Genomic DNA, 13,996 nt, shown 5'->3' with positions numbered 1-13,996 from the left:
TATGCCAACATACCCTCTTCCACCCACATTTAAGATCAACCTTAAAATTCACAACTTAAATGAAGCATTTCAATAGCTTTTACTCGTTGCTACTGTCACTCATTCAGTCACTAACTATTGTTCCCAAGAAGTGCTTTATACTACAAGTACCCACCATTAAGGACAAGCATTGTCATCTACTGCACTTGTTCCCCCACCTGTTGTCTCTCTGTAAGTCTCCTTACATTTCTCTTAGATTGTAAACTACCCAGGACAGGGATTTACTTTCCTATTGTCTGTTTTTGTTTGTTGAACTTATTGTATAATAATTTCCTGTACTTTTTGGTCTCTCTTGTAAAGCGCTGAGTACACAATGGGTGGTATATAAATAGAGATATATGCAGAGTCTAGAGACAAGGCACACGTGTATAGGTAGCTACAGTTTATCCGGGACCGTATGCATCCTTGAAGTGCCTGTCCCAGTTATTTTCTATTGATTGCAATGTAGGAGTGTCTGTCCTGTCTTATTTTTTTTATTATTATTATTATTATTATTATATATACAAAGATATATACAAAGATTGTTTCCTGTCGTTAGCATGACATAGTGTGACACAGTGTGATGTCATTGATTCAGTAGATTGTGTGCAGACCAGGACTGCAGTACAGTGTCACTCACATGGATGACTTGCGTGGTAGAAGCTCAAGAACAAGGATGTCAAACTCCAGTCCTCGAGGGCAGCAAACAGGCCAGGTTTTCAGGATATCCCTACTGAAAACCTGGCCTGTTTGGGACCCTCGAGGACTGGAGTTTGACATGCATGCTCTAGAAGGAGCACAGCTGTGGGTGGGAGGTGGATTTGCTTTGCATCAAATGGTTTGGAGCAAGGTTTATTGTATGTATTATCATAATAACAATGCAATGCTTAACTTTTATTTCAGGAGGGATGACTGCAGAACAGAAGTGAATATTGAAGCCATGTGTTCCTTTTCTTGCAAAAGAGAAAATTTGAAGGACAGTTGAAGAGAAGGAAAATTACTACACAGAGACAGATAAGCAATGTGTATATTTCTCATTTACCATTTAGTATTTGTCGTTTTATTGACTCCACACAATCCGGCTGCTACACAGTGCTGGACATATTCTGTTAACTTCAACTCTACTCCTAACATGGAGATGTCTTCCTGGTGTTACTGATTCAGTACATCATATGCACAGTGTGGTTATGATATGATGGATTGATTTAATGAACCCACCAACCAATGATGACATCTGCATCATCTTCTGTAAAGTGCAGCTACAGCATGATATTATCAGCATTTGGTGCGGTATAATCAGAGGTATCTATGTGCTTTTGTGCCTGTTTTAAGTCCTCCAGCTTAACGCCCCTACACCTCCCACTACACAGGCATACTTACTTATGCATACACTGACATCTGGCATACCTACACACACCCCAGGGCCACTTCCTTCCCCTGATGTCAGGGAGAGGATGGGCATGCAGAGTGCAGTAAGTCTCCACGTTACTCTGGCCAACAGTCTTGGCCTACCTCCAGCATCTGTCACCCACAACATCTGTTCCCTCCTTGTAAAGTGCTGAACTATCTCACCTGGGTCAGTGCTATAGCTGATCACAGTGCCCGATCAGGATGTCACTGTGACAGGCAGCAGTGCAGATTGACCGGTCAATCAATGCAGTGCCGCAACATATGCACTAAATGAGATTTCCGTGCCCCCAGTCAGGTTACTCCCTGGGCAGTGACCCTGCTCACACCCTCCCCTAGTTCCACCTCTGATCACAATTATCTCTTGGAGAGTGTAGCAAATTGGAGTTGGGGGAATCTCACCTCTGCCATGCATGGTCACAATCTGGGCACAGGACCCAAATAGTGGGCAATGTGGCACTTCTTACAGTAGAGAATAAGTAACTTTATTCTTTACTTGTGTATTAAGGACCTTATTTGCATTAAATTCAGTCCACATGGGACCAAGACTTTCTGGCTTACTGAACAAAGTGGAATTGTTTCGTAGAGGGTGGAGAATTGTATTTTATCTGAAATTACCCCCTCTGCACAAAATACAAACAATTATACCCATACAAGTACCTTGTGGAAGTTGTTGCCCTCTATCTTCCTGTGGTCTCTCCCTGTTTCTCACCGTGCCTCCTCCCATTTCCTTGCACCTCTGCGTCTCCGCATATATCCCTATACTCAGAGCCGGCTCCGGTCAGTGACATGGGATGCCCAAATATGAGCATACCCATATATGGGCATCCATGCCACTGACCGGAGCCCGCTCTGTTGCGGATATGGAGAGAGACTGGGAGATTTACATCCCCTTATAATTCATATGGTGCATAGTACCGGCACGTATTGTTTTACCGGTACTGTGTACCTTCCTACTTTCACACTGGTACAGTATATGCTGCAGTGGGACTGAGAGGGATATATTGGTAACACATAGTCATTGTTGGGGGAATTCAATCCATTTTGAAAATAGTAATGAAATGTTTTTTACTTTTCTTTTTTTTCAGTAATGAAGAATGAAACATTTCTGTTAAAATTGAATTGGAGGTGAACTGGATTCATCATCAACTCTGCACCAGTGTGAATTGATGTTCTTTAATGTTCTGATAAGGTACATGCAACATCTCTTCCTCAACCCCTGCACCACTCTCTGCCTCTTGCCTCTCTCTCTCCACCTCCCTGCTAAGCGTATTAACCCATCTAATGTAATCCACATTCCATGTCTCACTTTACTCTTCACTTCTCACGTGCCCTCTGGAATGACTGCTCTCTGACTAACAAGGTCTATTTGTACATGACCTCTTCTGCTCTCATCCACCACCTCTCATTCCCCTCACCCCTGTCCTACTCGATACCTCAGCTTAATTGAACTCTCTCCTCTGACATCTACCCTTATCTCTAACCTCTCCTCACTTTCTGCTTAAACTAACTATCTTGTTAACTTTTACAATGCTATCATCTCCTCCTCCCTCCTCCTCCTTCCTCCTCCCTCCTCCATTATATATATACCCCTTCTAGGCTCTGACACACTCATCCCTCTAAGGCCATGATTATCATGGGCACATGCTTGGTCGTCCACAGTGCGTGCGAGCGATGCAGAGCCGCCTCGGACCTCAGTGCAGGGATTGCTGCATACCCCCAGCATCTGTCACCCACAAACAATACACACACTAATACTCCCCACAATACACACTATAATACCTCCTCAATACTAATCTCCCCAATAATATTATAGCTCCAAACACAATATACACAACACCCTTACACAAGATACACAATCTAGTACTCTCCTCTGCACCTCTACACACAATATAATACTCCCACACACACAATATACACACTACCCTCCTACCCCCATAAAATACAACCAATAATACACACACACTTTGTGGATGTTGGGACCAGCTCCCGGCATGCACCAGTGAAAGAGAGAGGCCCGCAGAAGCTCGGAAGAACTCCCTCCATCCGTGCCTTCCTCCGTTTCACATCTTCTCCCTGTCTCTCTCCCTCCCTTTCCTTGCATCTCCCTGCGTCTTTACGTATACCCAGTCAGTGACGGCTCTGGTCACGTGATGCCTTAATATGGGCTTATCCATATATGTTCATCCACGTCACTAATGTGATGCCCGCACTGTTGCGGAGCTGGTACTTACGACGGGCACTTATTGTTTTATCAGTACTGCGTACCTGACTCTACCGGCCTACTTTCAACACTAGTACAATATGTGCTTCACTACGAGTGAGTGGGGAATATTGGCATCACACAGTCACTGTTGAATATGCCATTCAATCCATTTTGAAAATAGTAATGCAATGTGGTTTTGTTTTGTTTGCTTTTTGCAGTAATGAAGAATGGAAAAGTTATATTAAAATTAAATTGGAGGGGGACTAGATTCAGCATTTCATCATGAACTCTGCACTTGTGAGAATTTAACTTCTTGAATACCCTGACAGGTACACGCAACATTAAGACTATAATCTGCTGTGCAAGCTTTCGTGCTATACCTCCCCCTCAGGTTTTGATTTATACATTTGCTGCCTCAATTCATGTCCTCTAATATTTGAAAGCTCTCTCCTAGCATTTTCTCTTTACCACAGAACGTCATCCCAATGTAACCTCTCTCTTGTTCTTTCTGCTTGCTGTTTCCTCACTCCTCTGTTAAACTTTTCTAATTTCTCTAACTTCCACACTCCTGCTTTTATCCACATGTTCTCCTCTTTCCTTCCCCTACCTTTGCATGTGTCTACACACTGCACCATTTGTACAGACCTCTATTGCAGCTATTTCTGCACTGCTCAATGAAAAGCACTCTTTAATATCCTATTCTCTGTGCCCCCTCTCTCTGCGCCCCCTCTTTTGGCGCCTCCTCTCTCTGCGCCCCCTCTCTCTGCGCCTATCTGTCTCATTCTCTCTACGTCCCTCTCTCTCTACATAGAGCTATCTCTGTCTCTCTCTACACCTATCTCTGTGTCTCCTTCTATGTTTGCTGATGTGTGGGATATCTCTTATAATCTTGAACCTGCTCATATACACATCGGGCCTCCCTGCCTCTGCCTCCCTGCTAAGAGTGTTAACCTATCTAATGTAATCCACATTCCTTTCCTTACTTTTCTCTTCCCTTCTCCTATGCCATCTGGAATGTCCGTTCTCTGACTAACAAGGCTCTAGTTGTACATGACCTCTTCTGCTCTCATCATTCACAATCAGTCATTCCCCTCACCCCATCTTACCTGTCCCACTGATTTGCCTCTGCTTAATTAAACTCTCCTCTGACATCTACTCTAACCTCTCTGCTCTCTCTCTCTTTCCGCTTAAACTAACAATCTTATTAACTCTTACAATGCTATCCTCCTATCTATATGCCCCCTCTAGGCTCTGACACACTTGTCCCTCTAGCCCACACCCTTGGCTAAATTCCCAAACATGTTCATCACACTTCCACTCGCTGTTCTTAATGCCTATGAAGGAAATCACACAATTGATATTTGATTTTTCTACAGTAAAAATGTCTCCAGTCCTGTATAAAGCTGCTCTCTGTGGCCAAACCACACTACTTTTTTTTCACATTCATCAACACTCAAATTTAATTTACGCTGTCTTTTTTTCCCTGTATTTGACTCCCTCCACTAACCTTCTCCTCACACTTGCCATCCTTCCTTCACTTCTCCTCAAGCATTTGACTACTTCAGAGGCAAGGTGGATGCCACCCACAAGGAGATTCCTTCTGTCCCTTCCCCCTTCTCTCCTTCTACCTAATTCTCCTTCTGCATTTGACTCCTTTTCTTCTCTTACAGAGCTGGAAGCTAATCATCTTCTCTTCTCCCTCTACCACATGCCCTCTAGATCGTATCCCCTCACACCTTACTGCATCTCTTAGTCCCCACTCTCACCCACATCTTCAATTCCTCCCTATTCTCTGGCTCTTTACCCTCTTACTTTAAGCCTGTAGTGGTCACCCTTTTCTCAGAAACAACCTACACCCTATGTGCCTTACTAACTACCGCCCTGTATCCCTCCTGCTGTTTGTCTCCTAATTGCTAGAATGTCAACATTCTTAAATCACATTCCCTCCTGGATCCTTTACAACCTGCCTTTCGTACAGCTCGTTCTACAGACTGTGCTTAAAGCAAATTCCCAAGGTCACTTTTCCCTACTAATCCTACTTGATCTATCTGCTGCGTTTGATGCTCTCAATCACTCTCCTCCTTCATATTCTAAACTCTCTCTTGGTATCCGTAACACAGTTCTATCCTGGTTTTCATCATAACTTTCCTGTCACACATTCTCCATCTCTGTTGCTAACATGTCTTTGTCTTCTATTGATCTGTCTGTGGGTATACATCAGGGCTCTGTTCTGAGATCTCTCTTTCTCTCTACATACTATCATTTGGTGACCTCATCAACTCTTTGTGACAATCCTATAAATAACAAATACAAATATCAGGTCATGGGAATAAGTGATTTGGACATAAAAGTAACATTTCGGAAGTGTGGACAACTAATACATCTTGTAGATTGCCTTTACAGTGTGATGTCATTGATTCAGTAGATTGTGTGCAGACCAGGACTGCAGTACAGTGTCACTCACATGGATGACTTGCGTGGTAGAAGCTCAAGAACAAGGATGTCAAACTCCAGTCCTCGAGGGCAGCAAACAGGCCAGGTTTTCAGGATATCCCTACTGAAAACCTGGCCTGTTTGGGACCCTCGAGGACTGGAGTTTGACATGCATGCTCTAGAAGGAGCACAGCTGTGGGTGGGAGGTGGATTTGCTTTGCATCAAATGGTTTGGAGCAAGGTTTATTGTATGTATTATCATAATAACAATGCAATGCTTAACTTTTATTTCAGGAGGGATGACTGCAGAACAGAAGTGAATATTGAAGCCATGTGTTCCTTTTCTTGCAAAAGAGAAAATTTGAAGGACAGTTGAAGAGAAGGAAAATTACTACACAGAGACAGATAAGCAATGTGTATATTTCTCATTTACCATTTAGTATTTGTCGTTTTATTGACTCCACACAATCCGGCTGCTACGGGTTTCACATTGAATATTTTCATCTCTACTCTACCCCTTCCTGTGATCTGAACCATGCAAGTTTTCGTTGATTCAATACATCATGAGTAGAGGGTGGCTACAGTATGAAGTAAAGACCCAAGGACCACATCTACTACCATTCATAACAAGAACATGTGCAGTAGCGCACAGCTGCAGTTCTATGTGATTGTTATGAAAGGTTGAGGTGGTTCAATTCTATGAATCTGGAGTGGGATGGATCCTGTTTGCATCATATGGTTTCATCTAGGCCAGTAGATTATATAACTCTCAGTACAGGTTACACATGGCATCAGTATTAGTGATTTAAAGAGGAGGAAAGCTTCAATGTGGAGAACAAAGCCAAGTAATGTTGAAGTTACTCCTTTTACCATTTACTTGGTCAGTCTGTACTGTCTACTCTCCACACAGCTGCTAAGGATCTTCCATTTTAAATACTTTCACCTCCTATTCTGCACTGCTTTGCTGCCCATTATTCAGAGATGCGTTCCAGTCATGTTTAGCACTCTGAATCTCTCTGCAGTCATTGGTTCAGCACATCATGGGTAGAGCATGGCTACAGATACAGCAAGCTATTATTATTTTACCGGCTGATCACCCATAATATTGCATTAAAACATAGAATATCACTTAATTTCCAAAAGATTCAGTGATGCTGATAATGCAGAATCTCACAACATTTCCCATCATAATGCCATAATGCACAAGTGGGAGAAATAATCCTTGCTATATCTGTACATTGTGTGACGTATTACCTCAATGACCAATGAGAGCAAGTACATCTTCTGTATAGAGCGGCTGTGTTATGATGCAGTTATTGATCATCATTGACATAATCACAAGAATCTTATGCAAAGGGAAATTGTCCGCAGCGAAGTGAGATTTCAGCCCCCAAACGTCTGTAATATTAATGCAATGTCTTACTTTTGTTGCAGTGAACACTGAAGAGACGGATCTACTACAACACTGTACAGGATGAGCATACGCTACAAGCAGCAAAATGATCTTGCAGTTGACAGTATGTTGTTCTGGTAATGTGCACAATTATTATTTATGGGCTACACACCACAGTGCTGGACATATTCTGTTAACTTCAACTCTACTCCTAACATGGAGATGTCTTCCTGGTGTTACTGATTCAGTACATCATATGCACAGTGTGGTTATGATATGATGGATTGATTTAATGAACCCACCAACCAATGATGACATCTGCATCATCTTCTGTAAAGTGCAGCTACAGCATGATATTATCAGCATTTGGTGCGGTATAATCAGAGGTATCTATGTGCTTTTGTGCCTGTTTTAAGTCCTCCAGCTTAACGCCCCTACACCTCCCACTACACAGGCATACTTACTTATGCATACACTGACATCTGGCATACCTACACACACCCCAGGGCCACTTCCTTCCCCTGATGTCAGGGAGAGGATGGGCATGCAGAGTGCAGTAAGTCTCCACGTTACTCTGGCCAACAGTCTTGGCCTACCTCCAGCATCTGTCACCCACAACATCTGTTCCCTCCTTGTAAAGTGCTGAACTATCTCACCTGGGTCAGTGCTATAGCTGATCACAGTGCCCGATCAGGATGTCACTGTGACAGGCAGCAGTGCAGATTGACCGGTCAATCAATGCAGTGCCGCAACATATGCACTAAATGAGATTTCCGTGCCCCCAGTCAGGTTACTCCCTGGGCAGTGACCCTGCTCACACCCTCCCCTAGTTCCACCTCTGATCACAATTATCTCTCTTGGAGAGTGTAGCAAATTGGAGTTGGGGGAATCTCACCTCTGCCATGCATGGTCACAATCTGGGCACAGGACCCAAATAGTGGGCAATGTGGCACTTCTTACAGTAGAGAATAAGTAACTTTATTATTTACTTGTGTATTAAGGACCTTATTTGCATTAAATTCAGTCCACATGGGACCAAGACTTTCTGGCTTACTGAACAAAGTGGAATTGTTTCGTAGAGGGTGGAGAATTGTATTTTATCTGAAATTACCCCCTCTGCACAAAATACAAACAATTATACCCATACAAGTACCTTGTGGAAGTTGTTGCCCTCTATCTTCCTGTGGTCTCTCCCTGTTTCTCACCGTGCCTCCTCCCATTTCCTTGCACCTCTGCGTCTCCGCATATATCCCTATACTCAGAGCCGGCTCCGGTCAGTGACATGGGATGCCCAAATATGAGCATACCCATATATGGGCATCCATGCCACTGACCGGAGCCCGCTCTGTTGCGGATATGGAGAGAGACTGGGAGATTTACATCCCCTTATAATTCATATGGTGCATAGTACCGGCACGTATTGTTTTACCGGTACTGTGTACCTTCTTACTTTCACACTGGTACAGTATGTGCTGCAGTGGGACTGAGAGGGATATATTGGTAACACATAGTCATTGGTGGGGGAATTCAATCCATTTTGAAAATAGTAATGCATTGTTTTTTACTTTTTTTTTTTGCAGTAATGAAGAATGAAAAAGTTCTGTTAAAATTGAATTGGACGTGAACTGGATTCAGCATTTCATCATCAACTCTGCACCAGTGTGAATTGACGTTCTTTAATGTTCTGACAAGGTACATGCAACATCTCTTCCTCTACCCCTACACCACCCTCTGCCTCTTGCCTCTCTCTCCACCTCCCTGCTAAGCGTATTAACCCATCTAATGTAATCCACATTCCTTGTCTCACTTTACTCTTCCCTTCTCACGTGCCCTCTGGAATGTCTGCTCTACGACTAACATGGTCTATTTGTACATGACCTCTTCTGCTCTCATCATCCACCACTTCTCATTCCCCTCACCCCTGTCCTACTCGATACCTCAGCTTAATTGAACTCTCTCCTCTGACATCTACCCTTATCTCTAACCTCTCCTCACTTTCTGCTTAAACTAACTATCTTGTTAACTCTTACAATGCTATCATCTCCTCCTCCCTCCTCCTCCATCATCTATATGCCCCTTCTAGGCTCTGACACACTCATCCCTCTAAGGCCGTGATTATCATGGGCACACGCTTGGTCGTCCACAGTGCGTGCGAGCGATGCAGGGCTTCCCCGTCGCCTCGGACCTCAGTGCGGGGATTGCTGGAGCGACAGGCATGCGCTAACTTTGCCTTCTGTTGCGTGCTTACTATAGACGCAGCCTAACCCATGCATTGGTTTAATTCACAAGCACGCTCTCATCACACTTCATCACATCACACTGCTGCTCTTAACACCTATGGAGGAAATCTCACAGTCTGATTTTCTACACTAAACCTTTGTCCTGTTCTGTAAAACTCTGCTCCTTTTTTTAAGGTCAAACACTACTTTTTCCTCACTCATCAACACTCCAATTTCATTCACACTGTCTTCTATGTATTTGAGTCCCACCACTGACTTTCTCCTCCCACTTAACATCCATCCTTTATTTCTCCTCAAGCCTTTGCTCACTTGAGGCAAGGTGGATGCCATCCACAAGTAGATTCGTTCTCTCCCTTCCCCCTCTCTCTTTTTCTATCTAGATCTCATTGCACTCTTGACTCCTTTTCTCCTGTCACAAAGCTGGAACCTGATCTTCTCTTCTCCCTCTACCACATGCCCTCTCAATCCTATATTCTCACTCTCACCCACATCTTCAATTCCTCCATATCCTTTGGCTCTTTCAACTCTTCCTTTTAAGCATGCAGTGGTCACCCCTATTCTCAAAAATAACCTTGACCTTGTGTGAATTTCTAACTATCGCCCTGTATCCGTCCTACCATTTGCCTCCTAATTGCTAGAACGTCTTGTGATCTCCCGTTTGATCAACATTCTTAAATCACATGCTCCTCTGGGCCCTTCACAATCTGCCTTTCCCAATGTAACCAATTATGTACATAAAGAAAATTCCCAAGGTCCATTTTACTTACTAATCCTGCTTGATCTCTCTTCTGCTTTTGATACTGTCAATCACTCTTCTCATTCATATTCTAAACTCTTTCTTCGTATCCGCAGCAAACTTATATCCTGGTTTTCATCATACTTCTCCATCACACATTCTCCATCTCTGTTGCTAACGTGTCTTTGTCTCCTGTTGTTTTGTCTGTTGGTATACCTCAGGACTCTGTTCTGGGACCTCTCTCACTACATACTATCACTAGTTGACCTTATCAACTATTTTGGCCCTTGATATCATCTCTATGCAGATGATACACACACCTATCCACCCTACCGTCACTCCTGCAATTTAGTTCCTAGTTTCGGGTGGCCTCCTGGCTATATCCTCCATGGATGACACTCTTCTGCCTTAAACCTAATGTCTAAAACTGAGCTCCTCATATTTCCCCCTAAATCTGGCCTAATATCACCTTTCTCCATCGCAGTAAACAGTACTACCATCATCCTGTCATGAAAGCACATTGCCTAGGAGTAACATTTGACTCTTCCCTTTCCATCTTCATTCACGACACTGGCTAAAGTTTGTCGATTCTTCTCTGTAATATTTCCAAGATTTGCCCTTTTCTCTGTCAATCTACTGCTAAAACGCCAATGCATGCCCTTATCGTATGGGTTAACATACTGCTAACAGGGCTCCCTGCTTCACAACTTTCTCATTTGCAATCTATCCAAAACTCTGCTGCTTGAATAATTTCCCTTTCTCCCACAACAGTATCTGCTCATCTCCTCCTCCTCCTTAAATCCCTCTCCTTGCTTCCCATCAAGTTTCAGATCACCTACAAAGTTCTCCTCCTTACCTTTTTGTTAAGGTTCTCTATTAGTGGTGTACCGAGTACCCGGCGTTACCCGACACATTTCCAGCTACCCGGACATTACTCGAAACCGGCCACTGAGAAGCGGACTTGGCCGGGTAATACCCGGCGTCGGGTAATGTCAGGGCAGCTGGAAATAATCTTTTATACTTACCTTTCCTAAGACATCTAGGATCAGCAGCAGCAGTCCTCTGATGTTGGCAGCATCAGAGGTGTCTTCACCTGGCGGGGGGAGCTGCAGGAATCACTTCCACAGCACCGAAGCAGGTAAGCTGTGTCTGTGAGCCTGCAGCTCCCCCGCCGGCTGAAGACACCACAGATGCTGCCACCGTCACAGGACTGCTGCTGATCCTAGATGTCACCGCCACCCGGAAGGTAAGTGCCAAACCGTGTACCCGACCGGGTAGAACCTTTCATTTTGGCCGGGTACCCGTTACCCATTTTTTTATAGTTGAGGACCCAGTCCAACACTATTCTCTATTCATCTGCTCCTTCCTACATATCATCTTTGGTCTCGTTATGCCCTTCCTCGTCTCCTAAGCTCTACTAATAACTGTCTCCATTATACTTCTTACACCTCTACTGCGCACTCGCTCTCTTGCCTGAAACCCTTTCCCATCAATTTACCTGTGAAACTCACACACACTCAGTATATGCCAACATACCCTCTTCCACCCACATTTAAGATCAACCTTAAAATTCACAACTTAAATGAAGCATTTCAATAGCTTTTACTCGTTGCTACTGTCACTCATTCAGTCACTAACTATTGTTCCCAAGAAGTGCTTTATACTACAAGTACCCACCATTAAGGACAAGCATTGTCATCTACTGCACTTGTTCCCCCACCTGTTGTCTCTCTGTAAGTCTCCTTACATTTCTCTTAGATTGTAAACTACCCAGGACAGGGATTTACTTTCCTATTGTCTGTTTTTGTTTGTTGAACTTATTGTATAATAATTTCCTGTACTTTTTGGTCTCTCTTGTAAAGCGCTGAGTACACAATGGGTGGTATATAAATAGAGATATATGCAGAGTCTAGAGACAAGGCACACGTGTATAGGTAGCTACAGTTTATCCGGGACCGTATGCATCCTTGAAGTGCCTGTCCCAGTTATTTTCTATTGATTGCAATGTAGGAGTGTCTGTCCTGTCTTATTTTTTTTATTATTATTATTATTATTATTATATATACAAAGATATATACAAAGATTGTTTCCTGTCGTTAGCATGACATAGTGTGACACAGTGTGATGTCATTGATTCAGTAGATTGTGTGCAGACCAGGACTGCAGTACAGTGTCACTCACATGGATGACTTGCGTGGTAGAAGCTCAAGAACAAGGATGTCAAACTCCAGTCCTCGAGGGCAGCAAACAGGCCAGGTTTTCAGGATATCCCTACTGAAAACCTGGCCTGTTTGGGACCCTCGAGGACTGGAGTTTGACATGCATGCTCTAGAAGGAGCACAGCTGTGGGTGGGAGGTGGATTTGCTTTGCATCAAATGGTTTGGAGCAAGGTTTATTGTATGTATTATCATAATAACAATGCAATGCTTAACTTTTATTTCAGGAGGGATGACTGCAGAACAGAAGTGAATATTGAAGCCATGTGTTCCTTTTCTTGCAAAAGAGAAAATTTGAAGGACAGTTGAAGAGAAGGAAAATTACTACACAGAGACAGATAAGCAATGTGTATATTTCTCATTTACCATTTAGTATTTGTCGTTTTATTGACTCCACACAATCCGGCTGCTACACAGTGCTGGACATATTCTGTTAACTTCAACTCTACTCCTAACATGGAGATGTCTTCCTGGTGTTACTGATTCAGTACATCATATGCACAGTGTGGTTATGATATGATGGATTGATTTAATGAACCCACCAACCAATGATGACATCTGCATCATCTTCTGTAAAGTGCAGCTACAGCATGATATTATCAGCATTTGGTGCGGTATAATCAGAGGTATCTATGTGCTTTTGTGCCTGTTTTAAGTCCTCCAGCTTAACGCCCCTACACCTCCCACTACACAGGCATACTTACTTATGCATACACTGACATCTGGCATACCTACACACACCCCAGGGCCACTTCCTTCCCCTGATGTCAGGGAGAGGATGGGCATGCAGAGTGCAGTAAGTCTCCACGTTACTCTGGCCAACAGTCTTGGCCTACCTCCAGCATCTGTCACCCACAACATCTGTTCCCTCCTTGTAAAGTGCTGAACTATCTCACCTGGGTCAGTGCTATAGCTGATCACAGTGCCCGATCAGGATGTCACTGTGACAGGCAGCAGTGCAGATTGACCGGTCAATCAATGCAGTGCCGCAACATATGCACTAAATGAGATTTCCGTGCCCCCAGTCAGGTTACTCCCTGGGCAGTGACCCTGCTCACACCCTCCCCTAGTTCCACCTCTGATCACAATTATCTCTTGGAGAGTGTAGCAAATTGGAGTTGGGGGAATCTCACCTCTGCCATGCATGGTCACAATCTGGGCACAGGACCCAAATAGTGGGCAATGTGGCACTTCTTACAGTAGAGAATAAGTAACTTTATTCTTTACTTGTGTATTAAGGACCTTATTTGCATTAAATTCAGTCCACATGGGACCAAGACTTTCTGGCTTACTGAACAAAGTGGAATTGTTTCGTAGAGGGTGGAGAATTGTATTTTATCTGAAAT

At 43.6% G+C, this 13,996-nt stretch overlaps 1 long non-coding RNA gene across 3 annotated transcripts in view; it reads left to right on the top strand.

Moving 5' to 3' along the window:
* LOC142486550 (uncharacterized) overlaps positions 1-13,996 on the top strand; it is a 60,517-nt gene that overhangs the window by 20,498 nt on the left and 26,023 nt on the right. For 2 of the 3 annotated variants that reach the window (XR_012799021.1, XR_012799020.1), the window contains 4 exons: positions 2,514-2,617; positions 3,850-3,960; positions 6,359-6,480; positions 7,499-7,594. This is a non-coding gene — a long non-coding RNA (uncharacterized LOC142486550). The remainder of the gene's footprint in view (positions 1-2,513; positions 2,618-3,849; positions 3,961-6,358; positions 6,481-7,498; positions 7,595-13,996) is intronic. The other variant, XR_012799022.1, reaches the window with a different exon arrangement.

Source organism: Ascaphus truei, unplaced genomic scaffold (genome assembly GCF_040206685.1).
Source record: "Ascaphus truei isolate aAscTru1 unplaced genomic scaffold, aAscTru1.hap1 HAP1_SCAFFOLD_945, whole genome shotgun sequence".
Classification (NCBI taxonomy): Eukaryota; Metazoa; Chordata; class Amphibia; order Anura; family Ascaphidae; genus Ascaphus; species Ascaphus truei.
The sequence above is the reverse complement of the archived record's forward strand: the minus strand, read 5'-3'. Positions and strand labels throughout refer to the sequence as shown.